This window comes from Mastigoproctus giganteus, chromosome 3 (genome assembly GCF_048544385.1).
Source record: "Mastigoproctus giganteus isolate SK-2022 chromosome 3, ASM4854438v1, whole genome shotgun sequence".
Classification (NCBI taxonomy): domain Eukaryota; kingdom Metazoa; phylum Arthropoda; class Arachnida; order Uropygi; family Thelyphonidae; genus Mastigoproctus; species Mastigoproctus giganteus.
In genome coordinates, this window is record NC_143577.1 from 228,781,473 (window position 1) to 228,803,761 (window position 22,289).

The following is a 22,289-nucleotide window of genomic DNA, read 5'->3' on the forward strand; positions in this document are numbered from 1 at the left end:
TATAATTTCAACAATATACGATATATGCAAATACGCGTGTGTATCGTAAGTCTGCACTGCAGGAGAACCTTTGTAAGTACAAAGTAGCAAATACGATTCTATTGCTCCGATGAGCGGTAGGGCAGCCGCGCGGGGGCCTATGCAGCGTAGTAATGAAATAATGAAAATAAGCGAATATAAACATACCATCAGGTTTTACCGCCAATTGTAAACTTGTACGTAATTAAAATTGCACATATGGAACCAAACTTGGTGTCATTAGAAAAAAGTGTAAAGTTAGGGTTTTGAGAGGCTCTTCAGAAGTCCAGGGCGCGCCCACCGTTAAATCCGCCTCTGCCACGTGGACTGATAGAGGACTTTTTATGTGAGGGGCTGAAGGAGGGAGATAGAGACGCTTGTCAGGTAAGAAAACTAACTAAGAATGATAAAAGTAGATTTTCAGTGAAGCATCAAAATTCGGAGTTGATGGAGGGAAGTTCCCTTGGAGTTGACACACTTCGAGGGCTGTAGAGAGCCCCCGATTCAGTAAAAAGATTTTTTTTTTCGTAAATTGTATTCTAAACTAATTTTATTTTAACTAACTTTTAAATTATTAAAAATAATTTAATTAAAATTTAATTTGATAATTAGTAAAATATTTAAAAAGTATTTTAATATTTAAAAGTTGTTTCATATCAGAATTTATTTTAATTATAATTAAAAATAATTAATTTAATTAAAATTACTTTTTAATTATAATAAATAAAAATGTTTACATATTTCTGTTCACAGAGAGATTCCGGCGGATCGCTGGTCATTAATCGCCGTGGCTCTGGCTGGACTTTAGTCGGAATCGTGTTCTTTGGTTACAGATGTGGAGGGCCCACGTTTCCCGGAGTGTATACTAGAGTCACCTGCTACCTGAAGTGGGTAAGCGATAACACCGGCATGGAAAATGCGCTGTAAATAGGCGATGGGAAGCGAAGATCCTTCTTTTGGACCCTACTGCACTATGAATGAGTTGCTGGTTGCTCAACCAAGTCTCCAATGTCTGTGCCAATTAGGGCAGCTCGAAGTAGAAGAGGGAAAGAAAGAAGACCCTGAATCCAGTGCGCCTCTTATCGGATACCTTTCTAGTCCATCGCTGATACCATTCCTCCAGCCTCGATGAATTTCCAGATATGGATAGCGTAGGATAAAGGATTCACACGTTCTGTGTTCTTACCTCACGCATTTCGTGTGAACCTCCAAGCTCAAGCAACTCCTAAATTTCTGTGATACTCCTGTGCCAGCATATCATTCATTTATTGTTCTGTTTGCATGTTCAGATAATTTTTAAACGTTATCTGTAATTGTAATGGTGCTGTCTGTCCTTGTGCCAGCAGAGTTTAATGCCGTATTTTATTTCCTGGTAGAAATAAAATATCAGGATTTCTGTAATCTTTTTCTTAAAAAATATCAAATGTTTTTTCTTAAATTTTTTTCTCTTAAAAAGATATTGACTCCATCCTTGTTTCAATAATATTATAAAATAAGGATGGACGTCTTGCTGTTTTAATAAGTTTGATCTTTCACGGATACGAGAGATTTTATTTATTATCTTATTGCCACAAGATTTTTAAATGTGCTCAAGTTCCTTACTATCACAAGATTGGCTTTGAATTGCGAAACAGAATAATATTAGAGATAACGTTTCTATAAATGTGCCTATAATCGGAAAAATACGGTATTTCATCTAATTGTGCAAGAACATATGGTTTGTCGGATGCAGTTTTACACCATCTTACCTTATATATGTACGTTTAATTTTATTTTGAGATTATCATACTAATTTCATGTTTATGTGTTCTGTTTATGAAGAATGTTACGTTTTTACTGTTTTAATGAACGTGATTTATAAGTTTATGTAAATGTTTTCCATTTACTTTGCTCGTCTTCATGTATATTTACGAGTCTTTCCAAACTACTGTACAGAAGTTTTGTTAAAGAATATTCTTAAATAAAAGTGTTACTTTTTAAAATAAAAGTGTTAAATGAAATTTTCCTGTAATACCTGCATGTTGTATAAACTAATGGCAGCCCTTTCAAGGAGCATGTGACAATGCTAAAGATGCTTTTGCTTCTTGCTTCGCGCATGCATATCATTTAAATAATCTTTCATTGACGAAAAGATAAATATGTTTCAGTTTAAAAAAGACAAACTCCTTCACAAAACTAAACCGTTATTCCGCGAATAAGATACACGATATGAATCTTAACACACTTCCAGGTGATAGAGGGTATCGTCTTAATGTCCTAATTGAAGGGGAGTTGATGATGGCAACTTCATTTTCCAAAAAGACTGAGCTCCACTATCTTATTACAGCGAAGATCTTACTAGAAGAGCAGGACCAACTGTGCGGTCAACAGGACCCATTGATATGGCTCTTTTAGATTTTACTATCTGATGATTCTTGAAACTGGGATTTGTGAGGCATTTAGACTCGTTGACAGGGATATGTTTTGCTGAATATGGGAGGATTGGATTACAGGTGGGACCTTTGCAGAGTAACTGTATCCTCTATCACACGGGTGTGGTTGCAAGTTTGTGCCGTGTGTCCCATTCGCAGAATAACGCTTTAGTTTTTGAAAGGAGGGACTGTACCAAATGGCGAAGAGATATCCTTTTAATATTAAAGTATTATTATTAGTATGTTAGTAATAATAATTATTAGCTAGTAATTAACAGGAACGAGGAATCTTTTCTCTAATGAAAAAAACAATTACCTTCTTAATTGCGGGTCTCAGCATGAAGAGGAGTCAGATCTAATGAACCAATAATGAACTGGGCATCGCAACAGATTCACAATAAACGCAATAATGCTTAACTGTTGCAAACTTATTTCCGGTAACCTAATATTAAGAATTAAACAATTTGGATTGTCGAACTGCTATATAAAGGACTAACGAGCTAAACAGCTTGTTCCAAATTGAAACGATTTGTTCCAGTTTGGTACCAGCTGTGGAGTATTCTAGCTTGAAGGAGCATTCGAATGGAAGATAGCCTGGCTGAGCGGATGGTTGATCTGGAAAGTGGTAGTCCACTGTCCTTTTTTTTTTTTTTTTTTTTTCGACCAGAACTCAGCTGAGTCGAAATCCTTTCAATGGCCGAGTTTAGGAAACTTGACAGCAGTGGCCAACGACTGTTTGCAACTTCTTAAGTAGTCCGCAGCTGGAGGAGCATGGGGTAGGAGGCGGGCAAGCCTTATCGGTTAGGGATCTTGATAGAAGCAATTGGTCTCCGAAGTGGACTGCTCCTAATTTTGAAGCAGTCCTCAGCTGGAGGGACATGGAGCCAATAAGGTTAGGAAACTTGATAGAAGTAAACGGCCCCATGGTTAGGGAACTTGATAGAAGTAAACGGCTGTCCAAAGAAGATCGTTTCTAATTTTGAAGCGGGCTGCAGCTGGAGGAGTATGGGGTAGGAGGCGGGCAAGGCTTATCGGTTAGGGATCTTGATAGAAGCAATTGGTTTCTCCGAAGGTGACTGCTCCTAATTTTGAAGCAGTCCTCCGCTGGAGGGACATGGGGCCAATAAGGTTAGGGAACTTGATAGAAGTAAACGGCCCCATAGTTAGGGAACTTGATAGAAGTAAACGGCTGTTCTAAGTGGATTATCCGGAAGTTGGAAGCTGTCGGCAGCTGGAGGAGCATGGGGACGGTTGGAGGGAACTCCTATGGTTAGGTAATTTGATGGAATTACTGTTTTAAGAGGAGTGTGTCTAATTTTATGGCTGATAACCAACCCAGCTGAAATAATAACTACTCAAAAGTCTCAAGAAAAAACAAACTGGTCAACACGGATTATGACTTTGCCTGTAAAATGGAACTGAAATGGAGAACGAAATTAAAATTTAATTAGAGGAATATCGGAACAGGCCATCTGGTCTAAATCCTTGAAAGGAAGGTGTCTAATTTTAAGTAAGAGATTGGAGGAGAACACATATGATTATGAAGTTACTATGAAGTTATTCCTAACCTCATACTTTTGCACAAACTCCTTATTATGGGGTGTTTGTGCTGATCAAATTTATATCGAATTGTCCTACAAATAATTGCTCGGATAGACCTTTAGATGGTGGAAGAACCATACGGACGAGTGTGCCTTCATCTCGAGCTTGTAAAACTTATTTTTAAAAGTAGAATACATGGATTAATAACTGACTCGAAATTGACTGTTCACGGATTTAGTATTTTTAAATAATTTCTATCCAGCAAAGCAGAGAAATCTACCATTCATTGAATCACTTAATTGAGAGGCACAATACGGTGACGCCTCATAACCTTAGCTGTTCAAAGTATTTTTCACAATTTATTTTTAATTTTACCCGAGGTGGTCTCGATCCTCGGTTGTTACGTTGGTGAAACCCAAAAACAACTGCTTCTGTGATCAGGTTACTGGAAAATTTCTTTATGTAGATGAATGCCCTTCCATCTGGCACACTCGAAGTGATAAGTTTATATGATACATTTGAAGAGGATGGAGAGGTGATTGTGGTTAATAGTAATCTACTTAACTAAAATGGAGGTTTTTAAAATTATTTATTTTTAGACTGCATTTACTGATGATGCCTGTAGGACAACTTCAGATAGTTTTGTACATAAGTTGCAATAAGTTATCTACGGAACATCCCTTCTGCAGGTTACCTTCACACCGACTTGAGGGGAATCTACCTCTTGGGCATGCGCACTCTGGTTTGTTTGTTATTTGGTTTTTTGGAACATTAGCAACTAAGGCCATATTGCTCCGGGAATATGCGGTGGTCATTCCCTGACCTTTCCGCATCCTCCGTATTTGGTGGTGACGGGCTCGAACCCCGGTCTAATCAAGAAGCGTGTGCTACGCACTGCTGCTCCTTCCCACCTGGCTACGGAGGCGCCCGCGCACTCTGGTAAGAGTCTTCGTGGGTCTGCATCGGATAAGGCAGACATAATTTGGATTCAAGCCGAAGGACGAAGGTTGGTGTTGTCAGCTATCCACTTGAGAAATCGCGTTACCCTGGTATATACACCCCAGGGAAACCGGGTTCGGCATATCTATATCCAAAGGAAACTATTCCAAACAGAGTCCAAGAACCACCTTCATTCATCACCAGAGGGCCCCCTGAGTCTCCCTGAAACACAAAACAAGTTAATGAAATGATAATACGTTGAAGGATAAACCACAGTCAAACTTTTTGAAATTTAACTTTGGCGGCGGTAATTTAACTACCGGTTCTAAGTCGCGTGTGAAGATGAGTAATAGTGGTCCTCACCTGACAAGCATCTTTTCCTCCTCGCGATAGTCCTGCACAGAGGAGTTCTCCTGTAATCCCGCGTGGAAATGTGGCCAATGGCAACCGACTGTAAGACTTATTGCACTCTCGAATGGACGGTTCTTGTAAAACTTCGGGGCTCCAACCACCTGCCAAAAAAACGGATATTTTGTTTATCAATGGAAAAGAGCACATTTTCCATTGATTTATTATCGATAACAAATTACCTCGCAGCAGAGTTTTTACTCATTCAAAGTTAGTTTTTTAATGATTCCCAGCACGCTTCTGTATGTACTGAATACGTGACGTAATTGATTACGTCACCAATTCGCAGCATACAGTGACATCCGTTATATTTCGCCACTTCCATTTGAATGGATTCCCAATACTCCTCAGAGAGTCAACCCAAATGCCTAATAAAAGTGATTTAATTATAATGAAGAGTGTAATAACGCCACCTACCGAAGGAACTAGCTCCCCATCCGGTGATTGTAACTGAACGCCCGTCGATTTTCAACTTGGCCATGTCAGAGGTCAGCAGGCAGATGGTGTCTCGTCTTGTCGGTGTACGGAACGCTGTCGCAAAGGCGAATCACCGCAATGTCGTAGTAATTTTGCCTGACGTACTTTTCGTGCACTTTTATGCTCTGGATAAGCGAACCACGAAATGAGAAGGGGACCTGACAAAGAAAGAAAGAACAGAAAATGGCGACTCACTTCAGCCTAATGCAGTAAACCACACGGTAATAACAAAAGGTCTCCTGTGAAGGTTAATTCTCAACCCCCAAAAACTTACGAGCTGAGACGACCAGGGAAGCAGTGGGCAGCTGTGAGAACGGAACTTGGACTGATCAGAGCAGCTCCACACAAGAAGCTCTTTTTATTTCTTCCCACCTTCATCACGGCGGCCTGTAACAGAAAAACTGTGTAGAGCACACACCCGTCGGGAGTAGGGGGTTGTTACTTGGGAAAGTGCACTGAGAGTTGATGAAAGAGAGCAAAACTGGCAGCGACTTCATAAGAAGGATATTTCATGTTTGACCATGTCGCAACACTTGGGAGTTAATATCTGTGTTCTGCAAAATGGAGACGTCTTCACTGAATCCCCTGAATCCCTACAGTTGAATTAATTGATTATTAATCAGCCGTTGAATTTGTGTATCAACCCCGAAACGATTTCATTGCTGATTTTGCTCTCGCACATCCACTGGGTGATAAAATGACCCCACAAATACTTACCATCCAAGGCCAGGAGTAAGGAATGGATTCTTTGCCACCTGCCACCGTTGGTCTAAATACCGCTAGAAAAGAAAGAAATATTTCAGTTAACGGAACAGTCGAACTTTATGATGAAAATAAAATATTTGTAAAACGTATCACATTGAAAAATGAAACATGAAACGCTGATGAAATAAGATGTGGTTCCGAAGAATTCTCTCTTTTACAAGTTGAAGACACTCCTGTTAACTTAATTAACTGACGTGCTTTCGTACATTAACTTTGGACTCGAACACCTCGTCTGTGGGATTCCATCTATTTCTTGATGTTATCCAACTTAGACTGATTCAAATTTCTTCTGGCCGTAAAAGCTCAGGGTTAATTCTCAATTCTACTTTATTAATTCTACTTTATCTGGTGATCTTCAACTCTCTCTTCACTACTTTCGGCTCTAGAAAAACTCTAAAAAATACTGGAAAAACCTCTTGGAAATCTTCAACTGCACTCTTAAGTTTTTCAGATCTCACTCTGACTCTCATGACTCCAAATCCTCTGAAATCTACGTTAAGACTGGCAAAATCTCCCTGTTTTCTTCCCCCTTTTCATATAAATACCCTTGCATCCCTTAACTGAATTACCCACGACCTGATCTCACGGGTCAATGTGGGGCAAATAATTACACTTAAGGACTGTCAACTTTGGGATTTGACACTACTACAAATGATATATTAAATGGATACAGGAAATCTCATATTTTTGTAGAGCAGTTTCTTTTGTTTAGTCTCCAGACACATAAATCGATACACTTATACGAATCGAATTTTGGAATGACAGTCATTGTGTTTGTTAGATTCGATTGCATAAGACGTCATGTCTCATGTTCTGATTTCTCACCCTTTTCTGTCAAACGTCGCGATCTACTCTTCCTGAGGCAATTAAGTGTACGCGGACTGCCTGCTGCCATCGTGGAGAGGGTGACTGACATCATCTAATTGCTCTGAGCACTAAACGAAGGTGTATCTATCGTTTCAACAAGAACTCCTGGTGCGGCGATTGACTGCATGTGCGAAATCCAAAGTTAAATGGACTTCATTCCGTCAGATTAGTTGTATAGGCCGTAGAAAAAGTATAAGGTACTTTGAAGAATAAATGCTTCTTAAAAGCATGTGAAAGGGATAAAATTTTTACACGCTCAAAATTTATATTCATTTTTTTTTTAATTTTAGCGTGGAAACATGAAATCTTACGCTGGGGGGGGGGGGGGGGGGTAAACACAAACATCTCTTCTCTTACATAAGTAAATTGATCTTAACTAGACACAATATCAAAAGACAATAATAGGTGTTGACCTCATAATTTTTGTATCTCCTTAGTCATCTGATAACAAACAATAACGATTTTTGTGTAAATTTTGACATCCAACAATCTTACCTTAGTTGAACAGATAAACTGGTCCCTCTTAGGCCTTAAGCAAAATCACGAACAACAAAGTATATTTTCACATGAGTTAAGAGGTGTAATGTCCTGTTTATCACATGTCCAAAGTCTATAGTGTAACAATGTTTTTTTTTTTTTTTTTTTTTTTCAATGGATTAACACAGATTGTTTTGGTATCATTGCACTGAATGTCGAAGTGGCCATGCCACTGATGTCACAGAGACAGTGTAATGATTCCTACTAGAGGGTCAGCAGTGGAAGGTTCCCATGTGGCAGAAGCATATTAAGGTCGGTTGAGGCCCCAGGCGCAGAAGAAAATATTGGGCCCCTTAAAAAAAAGAGAGAGACAGGGAAAATAAAAATACAGGTTAACCATTTTTTTAAATAAATAAAAAATAGTATGTACTATTAATGTTTTATTTCCAATAAAATTTGAATATAATATATGTATTATATTATATTCGCGTCTTTTTTTAATTTGTCTTTTTTCAGCCCCTGATAGATGTCGTTTCATTTTTCTAGCTACCATTGGTAGCCTACCAATGAAAAGAAAAATATAAAATTTAATAGTCTGAATGATTAGAATACTAGAGAAGAGATTTTTCGTTATAGTGCAATAAATTAATGATGAATTAAAATTAAAAAATTATTCATAAACTACGAAAATCCAGGTGCTGATGTAACAACAGGAATTAATTTAATCTTAATATAATTTCAACAATATATCGTAAGTCTGCACTGCAGGAGAACCTTTGTAAGTACAAAGTAGCAAATACGATTCTATTGCTCCGATGAGCGGTAGCGCAGCCGCATGGGGCCTATGCAGCGTAGTATGTGTATAGTACAGAGTATTTTTTGGGTCTAACTGCACCAGGGATTTACCTCATCTCCGCGTATGTTCTTTGTATCGAGGACAGTACGCTGTCAAGGCCAGAGGTTTAAAAGTGTGTGGGTCATGTGTTGTGTAATATGTTGTGCCCCTTGTTCCTCTGGCTTGTTAGCCGCCAGGCCCCAGATGAACCTGTCGTTTACGTACTCCGCCACGTGGAGGCCAGCCAGGTGTTCCCTTAAAGTTTGTTCTGGCAGGTCCTACCCATCTATTTTCCTGAGATTTCAGTGGCTAGGACCTAAAAAAAAAATAATAATAAAATAAAAAAAAAATAATAAATAAATAAATAAAAAATAATAATAAATAAATAAAATAAAAATAAAAAAATAAAAATAAAATAAATAAATAAAAAATAATTAAAATAAAAATTCTTCTTTTCCTTTGGGCACAGATGGTACATTATACGCTACTTAGAGGGGCTATAAGGGATAAGCGCTGGAGGTGATAAGATTTCCTAATAGGTCGGGCATGAATTTTGGTGTTTTAAATTTGTACGTGTGGGGCAGGCACTGTTGTAAGGAGAAAGAGATGGGAGGGGAGGTGGAAGACTGGGGGGTTGGAAATTGGAAGTAAGGGTCTATAGGGAAGATGACCCCTGTTGAAATAGTGGGGCATGCCCATGCCCCACCAGAGGAGAAAGAGGGATGGAAGGAGGGGGAGGAGACAGCAGGCCGTCCCCTCCACCCCTGCCAGGGAAAGAGGAGTAAAAAGCAGGCTAGACAGAGCCGGGGTGTTATATGGCTGTATGGCATCATAAGATGCAATCTTCAAGGTCCAAGTCCAAGTTGCAATCTTCATCTTTGCATTGGTCCGGTGGAAGGCCATGTCCAGAAGTCAGGTCCAGTTTGTTACGTTCATGTGTTGTATCTGCTTCAGGTGGTCACTAGTTCAGAGTTTCGCAGTCATCTCAGGTAGTTACGTCTGTGTTTTCATAGGTTAGTGATGATGTGGCAGGAATCTTTGTCTTTCAAAGAGTTCGCGGGCAAAGACGGTGAAAGCCCGGTAATTATCTTCTTCTTGCAATATTATTTCTTCTCGGTTTTTTTAACAAGGAGTTGATGCGTGTATATAGCTGACATCTGAGGTCCTCATAGTTGTCACAGTCATGGATAAGATGTTCTCAGGTTTCCTCCTGACCGCAGTTACAGCTCGGGTTGTCAGAGATTCCCAGCTCGTGGAGTTTCCCTCTGAAGGAGCCGTGTTCTGTAAGAAGGAAGGTGGTGCGCAAGCCAGGGGAAAACCAGGACGGGGAAATAGGATATACCCTGCTGACATTGGATATAATTTTTTTGGTGACTTGCCCTTTTGTTGTAAGATTCCATCTATTTTGCCAGATAGATTGCAGGTGTTCTGTTAATCTCTTATTTTCTGAGGATTTGCTTTTCTGTGGATCTGTTGTGTAGCCTAGATAAGTTGTGGTTCTTCATTTCGAATGTTGGTGTAGCAGCCCACAGCACACAATCTCCAGGTCAAGGGGAAGGAAGCCCACCAGGACCTGGAGCGCATGGGTGCTCACCGTGCAGCAGGCTCTAGTTGTTGTCAATAGTATGGATCGGTGGATCGACTCTAGCTTTTTCTTGTTGACTGCTGTGTTTGCTTTCGAATACCAGGCGCCTGCATCATAGGCAAGGATAGGGATGAAGAGAGCTTTCTATAGAAGGGAGAGGGCCCTCTTCTTTAGTCCCCATTCCTTCCTGGTGATTTTGGTTATCAGGGCCGAGAGCCTCCTTGTTTTCGTTCTGAGATAACAGAGATGAGATGTGAAGTTCAAGTTTCGGTCTAGTATTATTCCTATTTTAGTTCCTATTTGAGTTTGATGGTCGCTCCATTTATTTTGATTAGTAGAGGTCTACCAGGGTCAAGAGCACCTCTGAGGAGTATTGAGTTTGTTTTTTCGGTTGAGATCGTAAGAAGATTCCTCTTGGCCCAGTCCTGTAGCATGTGTGGCATGATTGCCTATGGCCTCCAGTTGAGCCCTGCTGTCTTCTTGAAGCATCATAATCAGATCATCAGCGTATGCCTGTGTAATGACATTTGGAACATCCAGGTTTAAAAACTCATCAAACACCAGGTTCCACAGGAGCGGCCCCAGGATGGATCCCTGGGGGCAGCCCCTGTAAACCGGTCTGGATACAGAGGTAAAGGGAGTGCTGACAGTGATTCTTCAGTTTTCCAGGTAAGATTTCATGCAGCGAAATAGATTTGATGGGATTTCAGCCCGTCGGAGCCTGCCCAGAACACTCGGCCACCAGAGGGAGTCAAAGGCTCCAGCGAAGTCAATTGAGATGAGGAGGAAATATTTCCTGTTACAGTTTCTGACTGCATCGATGATCCTCTCAAAGGCATCAGTGATGGAGCATCCCCTCCTGAAACCAAATTGGTTTCTTGACATCAATTGAGCATTCTGGTAACGGTTTTCAATTCTGTGGTAGATGAGTCGCTCAACGAGCTTGCTCAGCATCGACAGCAGAGCGATAGGCCTGTATGAGCCTGGCATGTCCTGGGGTTTAGTGGGGTTTTTCAGGATAAGTTTGACTCGGGCTGTCTTCCACGAAGTTGGAAAGAAACCCTCTGTGAGGCATTGATTTGCTAGGTTTAATATAGTATCTGGTATAATTTCCACTACCTTTTTTAGTATTTCCGGCTCTATTTGATCTTCGCCGGGAGTTTTCCTGTTTTGCATTTTGGTGCAGCTATGTTGAGTTCCGTTATCGTGAAAGGGGTACCCACTGTCTGGGTGGAGTATTTATCATTCCCCTCGCAGAGAGTTCTCTGTTCGTGCGTGTGTGAAATTGTTAAAGGTAGGAGGATATCGTCCAATATATTATTAATGGAAGAGTGCCAGGATCTGGTGTATGTCCCTTGAGGTGTTAAGGTGGCAGCAACGACTTCTCCCCTGGGGAATTTACTGGTGGTGATTTTATATACCAATCCCCAGGGGTCTGCATTTCCCACTGTGGATACAAGGTCTTCCCAGGAGTGTCTCTTTCTTGTTTTAATTTGAGCCGTATATTGGTTCCTGACCTCCCGGCATTGCTCTCTGAGTATGTCAACCTCTGCTTGGGGCCAAGATCTGCGTGCCCTTTGGAACCTTTTTCGGACATTATTCACTCGCTGTCTTATTGCCTGGAGTTCTGGTGACCACCAGTGGACCACTTTGGGAACGGGCTTCTTCTTCCTGACGGCCATGTTTGCTGCTTCAGTTATAAGCTGCGTTACTTTTTGTTGGTGTTGGTCTGGATTGAGATATTTTGGGTCGAAATTCCTGGCTTTTTCCATTAATGTTTGTTGGAATAAGTTCCAGTCTGCTTTTTGGATCGCGTATCTTGGCGAGAGGAATCTAGGTGGATACTGTGCTACGAGGGAGTGGTGGAGGTCAAAGGTTAGGACTCTGTGGTCCGAGGTAGTCCAGTGTTCTTGTACCACCCAGGGGGAGAGATGCCCAACAATCGACCGAGAGACAGAGTTACATCTATATTTGCCTCCCATAGTGTGTTGGAGAAAGTTGATGGTTGATTAGGTCTGTTCAGAACTGCTAGATTACTGTTGAAGATGTAATCCTCCAGGCGCTGACCATTTCTTGCATCCCCACGGTCTGGTCTTTCACTGTGCCAAGCAGGGGATCTTCAGTTGGCGTCCATTCCTACTATGAGTTTGGCATTCTGCATTTGTAGTTGAATATTTTGCAAATATCTTGTCACGGGCAATATATCTTCTCCCGGACGGGCATATATAGAGGTGACATAAAATTCCCCTAACGGTGAGGCTATATGGGCACATACAGCCCAGTTTTTACATAGGTCTGAGATCTTGGTTACCGTGAGGTCAGGATTCCGGACAGCGATGGCAGCCCACGGGTTGTCTCCATCAACTTGTACAATCTTGTAATGTAGGGGGTAGCCTTTTACTTCTTTGTTGTAGGTGTAGGGCTCCTGTAGCATTAGTATGTCATAATTTTCTTCCGTGGCTTTTTTAGCCATTTGTGCGTCAACAGCCTTAGATCTCTGAGCATTGTGCTGTGCGAATTTAATCTTTGATTATAGTGATTCCTGTTATTCCCCATAGTCGGTTCTGTTTTGTTGTGCACTCTTAGCCTTTATGTAGATTGGACACTTATTATCTCGTAGTGAGTGATCAAATGGCAGCTTCGTTTCTTTACAATTCACACAAATTGCAGGTTCCGCTTTCCTGGGACAAAATGCGAATTCATGTCCGATGTCCGCACAATGGCCACAGGTAGGCTGTGTTTGCTTACAGGTGTGGGTCGTGTGACCAAAGCGGCAGCACCTGTAGCATTTGTGTGTATAGTATGTGTATAGTATGCAGCGTAGTAATGAAATAATGAAAATAAGCGAATATAAACATACTATCAGGTTTTACCGCCGATTGTAAACTTGTACGTAATTAAAATTGCACATATGAAACCAAACTTGGTGTCATTAGAAAAAAGTGTAAAGTTGGGGTTTTGAGGGGCCTTCAGAAGTCGGGGCCCAGGGCGCGCCCACCGTTAAATCCGCCTCTGACTGTACCCCCACCATATCCAGCGTATACAAGGTCTCAGCAGTATAGACTATCCTCTCAGAGTGAACTTCTGCCAGCGGAAGCAACAACAGTGTGTCCTGAATCACGATATCAGCAACGTTTCTCGTTGAATGTCTGGGAAGGACTATTAAGTCAAAGTAATACTTCCCTGTGTTCTGTTGGTAACAAAGACTGATGACAGCAGCCACAGAGTAGTCTTACTACTCTGTGACAACAGCGATATAACTTCCTTTTCGTATATGATGGCGTTGTATCTGTAGTGCCAGTAAGCAGCACATATATTCAGGATTTTTTAAATTATTTATGTTTTTTTATAATTTTGAGCGTTTTTTTTTTCCTTAACTGAGCGAGAAGTGCTGCCCTCTAACCAGTATGCACGTATTACGAGTTAGTAACCGCTGCTGACTTGCGTTGTGATAAAAATGATAAAAATAAAAAATAACAAGAGAGAGAGAGAGAGAGAGAGAGAGTCCAAAAACATTACCTTATTCAGACAAAATTAACAGAACAAGATGTTTTCCTGAATATTTTATTGTGAACAGTGTCGTCGAAGGCGAATATTTGATATACTGTAATAGATATCTTGGCATGCAAATTCCGAGTATCCAATAGAAATCGATATACAACCTTACAGAGCCGCACATTATGCAAATTATTTTTGCCTATAAAAACATGGGTTGCGACCACATCACTTCATTCCGTTTTTTTTTTTTTTTTTTTTTTTGCCTGCTTATTAGGAGAACCACATCTCATGTACTAAGGATGGCAAGTCATCATCGTTTAGAATGCAGTGCTACTCAAAGTGTAGTCCGTGGCCTGTTCGCGAACTGTTTGTTACCGGTCCGCGAAGAATTGGAAATTCGTCCTGGACGTTACTGGTTCACGATGATTTCTTCCGTTACCGGTCTGCTACGATTGTATTTTCCAAAAGTACCCGTCCGCGAAGGATTGAAAATAAAAGGAATTGGTTCTTCACCATAGATACTTTGAGAAGCACTGATTTAGATGATTCTTTGAGATGGCGAGCCGTTGGACAACTTGAAGCCTCGCAGGCGAAAGTGGAATGTTGACTTAACGTGTCATGGACTGTTGACTGAGCACTATTTCAGGAGACAGGAACCATTACAAGTAGAGCTGGTCAATGTAACCCAAGAGCTACGCCAACCAGAACAAATAGCTATTTGGCTCTAACAGCAAGACAGAACCCTCAATGTCCCGTAATCAAATTATTCTTGAGGTTGCTGCGGCCACAGTTGAAAATATTTCCAACCGGACTGTATTAAGAAGGCTCAATTCAAGTGGTCTCTTTGCAAGAGAGCCAGTGGTTTGAGTCCGTTAACCCCAAACCACTGCAGAGCTCCTCCAAACTGGTGCATGAACACGTAACTTGGCGCCTTGACAAATAGGGTAGATTTCTGTTCTCTGAGTCCCGCTTTACTCTACGAACATATTCCATACGTTATTTCATCTGGAGACAACAAGAAACTCAGTACCAATCTCCGACATCAGAGAAAGGGACACTTACGGTGGAAGCGGTGTTTCCGTGCCGGACGGAACAATGATCGATGACCACATACCTTTCATGTTTTTGATGGGGGTCTTGTAACTGCATAAACTCAAACTATTTATTAAGGCCACCTGTAATTTCTTACATATATCCAGTCTATGTATTTTGTCTGTAAATTGCGTGTGTTCTCTGGTCGATTTCCTGTTCTGCCAGAAGAAAAAAAAAAAAACAAACAGTTTCTGGAGAAAAAACCTTGCAATCTACGCCTGAGACCGACTAACTCAGCCACGGAGTGAAAAAACCCATTAAAGTTTCTTGCGTCACCTACGGTATTCGAACCCGGGCCTTTTCCACCTGGTGTGAAGAGGAAGGTGACGATAACACTGTGCTAACCGCGCAGAGTACCGTAACTGCACAGAGGTAGCAGATCCCCAAATGTCATGTGCAGCTTTTTAGGGGTACGGTTTGTCCAGATTTTCTTTTCATGCACGACAAAGCCACTGCATATAGAGCTCAAGTGGTCGAGGAATACTTTTAAACTGAAGATATCCAAAGATGTCTGAGCGGGTAGCACAGTGGTATCATAATTGTCTTCCCACACCAGGTGGAAAAGGCTCAGGTTCAAATTCCATTAACGACGCGAAGAACTTTTATGGACTTTTTTTTTGCACTCCGTGGCAGAGGTAGTCGGTTTCAGGTATATATAGCAAGGTTTTTCCAAGGTTTTCGTCTAGCAAACCTGGCAAATCGCAAGTTACAGACTAAATACACATAGGGAGAGGAAGTAACTTTCTGGATGACTCAAGTAAAGAGTTTTTTTAGGTTTTATCCGCCTATGGAATGCACGGGATACATATAAATTAACGGGTGACACGAAAGCCTATAATAGATATAAGCTGGTCTGTAGCCAAGTCACAAAAGAGGTTAGGCAGGCAAAGGCAGATTACGAGAAATCTTTAGCAAAGGATGCAAAGAAAAACAACAAAGAGTTCTTTACTTATGTAAACTCTATAAGGAAGGGGATGAACCAGATTTGTCCACTTGATATCGATCTTAATGATCCTGCTCAGGTAGCTAACAAACTAAATGAGTATTTTGCATCTACATTCATACCTGAGGGGTTATTCAAGGAGGGGAACGCCACATATGAATTAAACCTTGGCAGTGAGCTAGATGATTTTGTAAAAACTGAGAGCAAAGTGGAGGAGAAATTGACGAAGATAAACATAAGAAAGGCACCTGGGGGTGGATGGGATCTATCCAGTTATATTAAAGGAGGCAGCAAAGGAAGTAAGCAAACCCTTATGAGGGAGCTTCCTTGGATTCAGGGGTGGTAACCATGTACTGGAGATGTGCAAATGTGAACCCAATTCACAAAGGAGGATCTAAGGGCGACACAAGTAGTTACAGACCTGTTAGTTTAGCTTCTGTTCCAGGGAAATTAATGGAGGCACCGGTTAAAGAAGCACTGCAGAATCATCTAGATAAGACTTCAGTTATAGCTCTGAGACAGCACGGGTTTGTTAAGTGGAAGTCTTGTCTGACCAATTTGATTGGCTACTATGATGTGGTCACAAAGCAACTGGATGAAGGTAATAAATTTGATGTCATATATTTGGATCTTAGAAAGGCTTTTGATACTGTTGCACTTGGAAGCCTGCTGAACAAATTGGAACAATGTGGCATTGGAGGCAAATTGCTGCTATGGATAAAGGTATGGTTGAGTGGGAGAAGACAGAGAGTGGTAAACAAAAGACACTGCCCTTCGTGGACTAATGTTATTAGCGGTGTTTCCCAGGGTTCAGTTGGGTCCATTGTTGTTTTCTGTATTTATTAATGATATTGATGATGGTATACCAAGCTTAATGTACAAGTTTCCAGGCAATACGAAGGTCGACAGGGTTGTTAATGACACTAATGAGAGTTCGCTACTGCAACAGGATCTAGAAAAGTTGAGCAGATGGGCTGAGAGGTGGCAACTGAAGTTTAACGTTGACAAATGTAGAGTACTACATATGGGAAACAGTAACCCCCAGAGTAACGTATCAACTGTGTTGTACTACACTGACAGTGGTAGAGAATGAAAAGGACCTGGGGGTAATTGTGCAGGCAGATATGAAGTTTTCTGAGCAGTGCAGACGATCTGCAAGAGTAGCTCATGGTGTCTTGTCAATGATATACAGGAATTTTTCTAGCAGGGATAAGGAGGTGATTATCTCCTTGTATAAGGCAATGGTCAGGCCACACCTTGAGTACTGTATACAGGTCTTCAGGCCTCATTTTAAGAAGAATGTAGAGCCGCTGGAGCAAGTACAGAGAAGGGCAACAAGATTAGTGAATGGAACAAAGTGTTGCTCTTACGAAGAAAGGCTTAAGTTGTGCAAATTACAGTGTCTGGAGACTAGGCACCTGCGAGGTGATCTGATAGAGGTGTATAAAGCCTTGAATGGTTTGAGCATGCTCAATGCGGATGGGATTCTTTTTCTTGCTCAGAATAATCACCTGAGAGGGCATAAATTCAAACTGAGGAAAGACAGTTGTAGGATAGATGTGCAGAGGTTTTCCTTTAGCCAACAGGTGTTTGATTGCTGGAACAAACTTCCATCTGTCATTGTAGAAGTTGATAGCTTAAATTGATTCAAGGCAGAACTAGACAACCATTTAGAGCGAGTGGATGGCTGAATGAGAAGGTTTTTTTTTTCTTTTTTTTTTTTTGACTGATGCTATATAAGCTTGCTTTTTTTATGGTCAGCACGATCGGCAGTCTTAAATTGGATCGAACACATGTTGGACGCCCTTGGGCGTTGCTCGCCTACAGCCAAATCCTTGATCACTTGTTGAAATCAGCTTTGCGCTGGTGGAAGGGTGGAATTTGTTGCCACAGAATCTTACAGACACCCTTATATTAGCATGGTTCATCGCTGTCAGGCCTGTTTAGCAGTTGGAGGAGATCATAAGCTGTACTGATGTCATGTGGTCATATTTCGAGCATCTTATATTGACTTCTGTAATTTGACTTTTTGGTAATTCTTAATTTCTAGAAATTCTTAATTCCTATAAATGTCCCCTGTCTGAAATTTCGCGCTGTCTCCTCATTTCTTCATTATTCTATTGCACACCACCATAACAAATTTTTCCTGTTTCATCACAAGCTGCACGAGTTACACCATGTTTTTTACATGTCTAGTAATTTTGTCAAGCAGTGTGTATCTGCATATGTATACACTAAAGCCATGAAGGAATGCGCTTGGTCGGGTACAATTTTCAGGTTACTTGTGACACGTCTTAGCGGTAGTGCAGTGAATATAATTATTGCTCTTCACACTGGGTGGAAAAGGCCCCGTTTCGATTCCCGTAGGGAAGTTACAATTAATCATTTCTACAATTTTGTTCATACAATATCTTTTTTCAAGACCAATAAAGTAAAGAGTATTTATATATATATACAGTATAAATTAGAGTACAGTACTTGCAAATATGCATATTATATTATCTAATAACATTAAATTATAATTAAATATGCAATAAACGCAGCTTTTGTATGAATTATCCCTATTGGTGTATAGACATAATTCAGTTTTTTTTATTTCTAAATTTTGATAATTTTCACTAAAGTGAATCAATTAATCCTGCAGTTCTATATTGATATTTTGCGATATAGAAATTAATACCTTGTTATTATCGCTGTTTATTAATTCAATTTAAATTTCTTGGGTCGAGGAAGAAACAAATCCTGATATATATATATATATATATATCAGGATTTTTTTCTTCCTCGACTATATATATATATATATATTTTTTTTTTTTTATTTGTTTCAGATCTTAACTGAATGCTTGTTGTTACATTATTAATCATAGGGATCTAGTATAAGATAGCCTTGATTAACTTCCCCAGGAATTCTTTTTACTGTTCTGTTGTTGACGGTCTCCGTAGCCGAGTGGTCAGTAGCGGGAGTGCAGTAACACATGCTCTTTGAGTAGACTGGGGTTCAAGCCCCTAACTGCTAAATACTGTCAATCTACCAACCCGCACTGGACAAGTGTGGCAGATTATGGTCCTTTCCCTCAACATGAATCGTTGAGGAGGTTTCCATCCTGCAGTGGATTGATAATGGCTGCAGTTTTTTGATTTCTTTCTTTGTTGTTGTTGTAGTTTGATTTTTTTTTAGGAGCTGTTGTTGTTGTTGTTGTTGTTTGGTTTAACGACACAAGGGCTACTAAGGCCAAATTGTGTCTCTTCATCGTTAATTGACAAAAAGCATAGTGTTATAGAGATTACATTATATGCTTCTGTACAAACCAATATGTTTTATATATAATAAAAGTTCTTCAATATTTGCTTCATTTTCTAAGATGCGAGATAAATCAGGTGATATATTCAATTTAGAGAGAGACTGAAAAGTATTTGACCGGATGGTTGAATGTAAGGGACAATCAACCAGGAAATGACGGACTGTAAGCTGCGTCTGACAGGATGGGCACTGTGGTGGGCTTTCACCCAATAAGAGAAAGAGATGAGTATGGTGAGTGTGTCCAATTCTGAGTCTTGCCAGTACGACTTCCTCTCGTCTGTTTCTTCGGAAGCCAGACAGCCACAGCTTTGGATCTTCTTTTATCTGGTAAAGTTTATTGTTAGGGTCACTTTTCCAGGTCTGTGACCATTTATTGTAGCAGGCTTTGCGTATGACAGCCTTAAAATCAGAGAAAGGAACCTGAGGATGTTGTGAGAGAGCGGGTTGAGGATGTTTAGCGGCGAAGTCGGCACTTTCATTTCCCGGAATGCCTGAATGGCCAGGGATCCAGCAGAAACTGATTGACTGATTGGACACACTGCAAGCGAATAGCTGGGAATGAATCTGTTTCAATGTAGGGTGAGAAATGGAGGAATTCTTCCTTATGGCAGAGACAGCACTAAGAGAATCTGTGTAAATTATGGCAGATGAGATGGAAAGCTCAATTATCTTACTAAGCGCTAACTTAATGGCATATAATTCTGATGTGAAGACACTGCAAGCAAGCGGTAGTGTGGCTGAAATTGTACATAAAGGAAAAACTGCCGCAGCACCTACCATACTCTCAGTTTTTGAACCATCCGTATAGATTTTACAGGCATGGTTGTTCATATCATGAGCTGAATGTAACTGTCTGATATTGCAGGAAGGTATATTTTTCCCCCACTGGAGGAAGTATGTATCTTGAGAGACAGACACGTATGTCCAAGGAGCAACAGGTGTAGTTGTGTCTTGGAAGATTTCATTTAAATCGACATTCCAAGTCTGAACAAGCTCTTTGATCCTGAGAGAGGCGGGTCTATTTTCATTTGGCTTGCTCTCATAGAAGACATCCCAACGAGTATTATAGAGATATTCCCAACTTGGGTGCGATGGTAGACTCTGGATCTTAGCAGCGTAGTGAAGCAGTAGTGTTTTTCTACGCAGGTGTAATGGAGGATCATGCGCTTCAATATATAGACTTTGGATCGGAGAAGTCCTGAAAGCTCCCAGCGCAGTCCTCAGAGCACTGTGATGGATCATATTTAGCCGTTTTAAAGTAGTGCTCCTGGCAGAGTCATACACTGGACAACCATAATCTAGCCGTGAACGGATTAAACTTCTGTAAAGATGCAGCAAAGTACACCGATCAGCTCCCCATGACATAGATGATACCGAACGAAGTATATTCAAATGCTTTAAACAAGAAGTTCTCAAATAAGTGATGTGAGCTTGGAAGTTTAGTTTGCAGTCTAATAGTAGTCCAAGAAATTTAACGGTATTAACGAGAGGGATTGGAGTATTGTTTATCTGTAATTCAGGTTCAGGATGGAGAGCTCGCTTCTTGCAAAAGTGAGTGACAGTGCATTTATTTTCAGACAGTCTGTAACCATTCCGTGAAGTCCAGGATTCTATTTTGGTTATGGCAAGTTGCAGCTGCCGTTCAATGGTATTCATACTTTGAGATTGACAAGAAATGGTAAGATCATCTGCATACATATAAGTTTGAACAGTTTTTGGGATATCTCGTGTCATGCTGCTAACTCGGATTGAAAACAGTGTTGGACTGAGTATTGATTCCTGCGGGACTCCCTCTTCCTGGATGTGAGATGTAGAGAGGACGTTTTTGTATCGGACTTGAAAAGAGCGCAGTTGCAGGAAATTCTGAATTATTTCTGGCAAATGACCCCCTAAGCCCCAGGCGGTAAAGGTCCATAATAATATCATGCCGCCATGTAGTGTCAAATGCCTTTTCAAGATCTAAATTGACCATGACCAGATGTTGTTTCATGATAAAGGCATTTCGGATATGAGACTCGGCTTTAATGAGCACATCTAGGGTTGATCTATTTTTTCGAAAGCCATACTGGTGATCTGGAAGGAGATTCTCGGACTCCAGGATGTAAGTGAGTCTAGTGTGAACCATTCTTTCGAAAATTTTTCCCATGCAGCTCATAAGAGATATTGGCCTGTAGTTTTCAACACAGGAAGGATTTTTTCCTGGTTTTGGTAAGGCGATAATGAACGAATGGCGCCATGAAGATGGATAGGCATTTTCAGAGTAGATCCGATTGTAGAAAATTAATAGGGTTCTCAAGTCTTCTCCAAGTAAATGCTTTAACATAATATAATAAACTCCATCTGGACCTGCAGCACTATTGGAAGATCTGTTTAATGATTCTTGAAGTTCTGTTAACGTAAACGGTTGGTTGTACGGGAATGAACGGCGCGTGGAGAAGTTAATTTTATACCGTTCTGCACCTGCTTTGATTTTCTGGAAGGTGGAGGCATAGGTGGCAGAAGCTGATATTTTTGCAAATGATTCTGCAAATGCATTTGCAACTTCTTCGGGAGTAGAAATGTCTTTCCCTTTCCAATGAAGTATCGGAGAGGGCAGCCGAGCAAATTTGCCATTTAGTGCCTGTATTCTTTTCCAGATCACTTGTGGGTCCGTGTCTTTGGTAATGGTGGAGGCAAAAGCAATCCATGAATCCCGTTTCGCTTTCCGCCTAACTTGTCTAGCTTTTGCTTTTAGTCTTTTAAAAGCAATTAGGTTACTAGTGGTGGGATACTTGCGGAAATGATTCCAGGCGCGGTTTTTTTCCTGTTTGGCAATTAAACAATCTGTATTCCACCAGTGATTTCTGTGTTTTCGATATGGTGTGGATTTTGGAATGGAGGCCTTAGCTGCAGTCATAATTTGATTGGTTATGTAAGTGTTGACATCATCAATATGTTGACTTTGAACATAAAATCTGTCTAAGCGTATCTGGGCAGAATAGCCATCCCAGTTTGCCTTTTTAAACTGCCAAGTGGATCGTTGGTCAGGATTTGAAGTTACCCCCATTTGTAGAGAGCAAATAATTGGAAAGTGATCGCTGTTGAATGGATCGGTTAATACCGACCATGTCATGATTGGAAATATGGAT

At 40.6% G+C, this 22,289-nt stretch overlaps 1 pseudogene; it reads right to left on the bottom strand.

Moving 5' to 3' along the window:
- Nucleotides 1–5,012: 5,012 nt before the first annotated feature.
- Nucleotides 5,013–5,799, bottom strand: LOC150088815 (clotting factor B pseudogene; annotated as a pseudogene).
- Nucleotides 5,800–22,289: the final 16,490 nt, after the last annotated feature.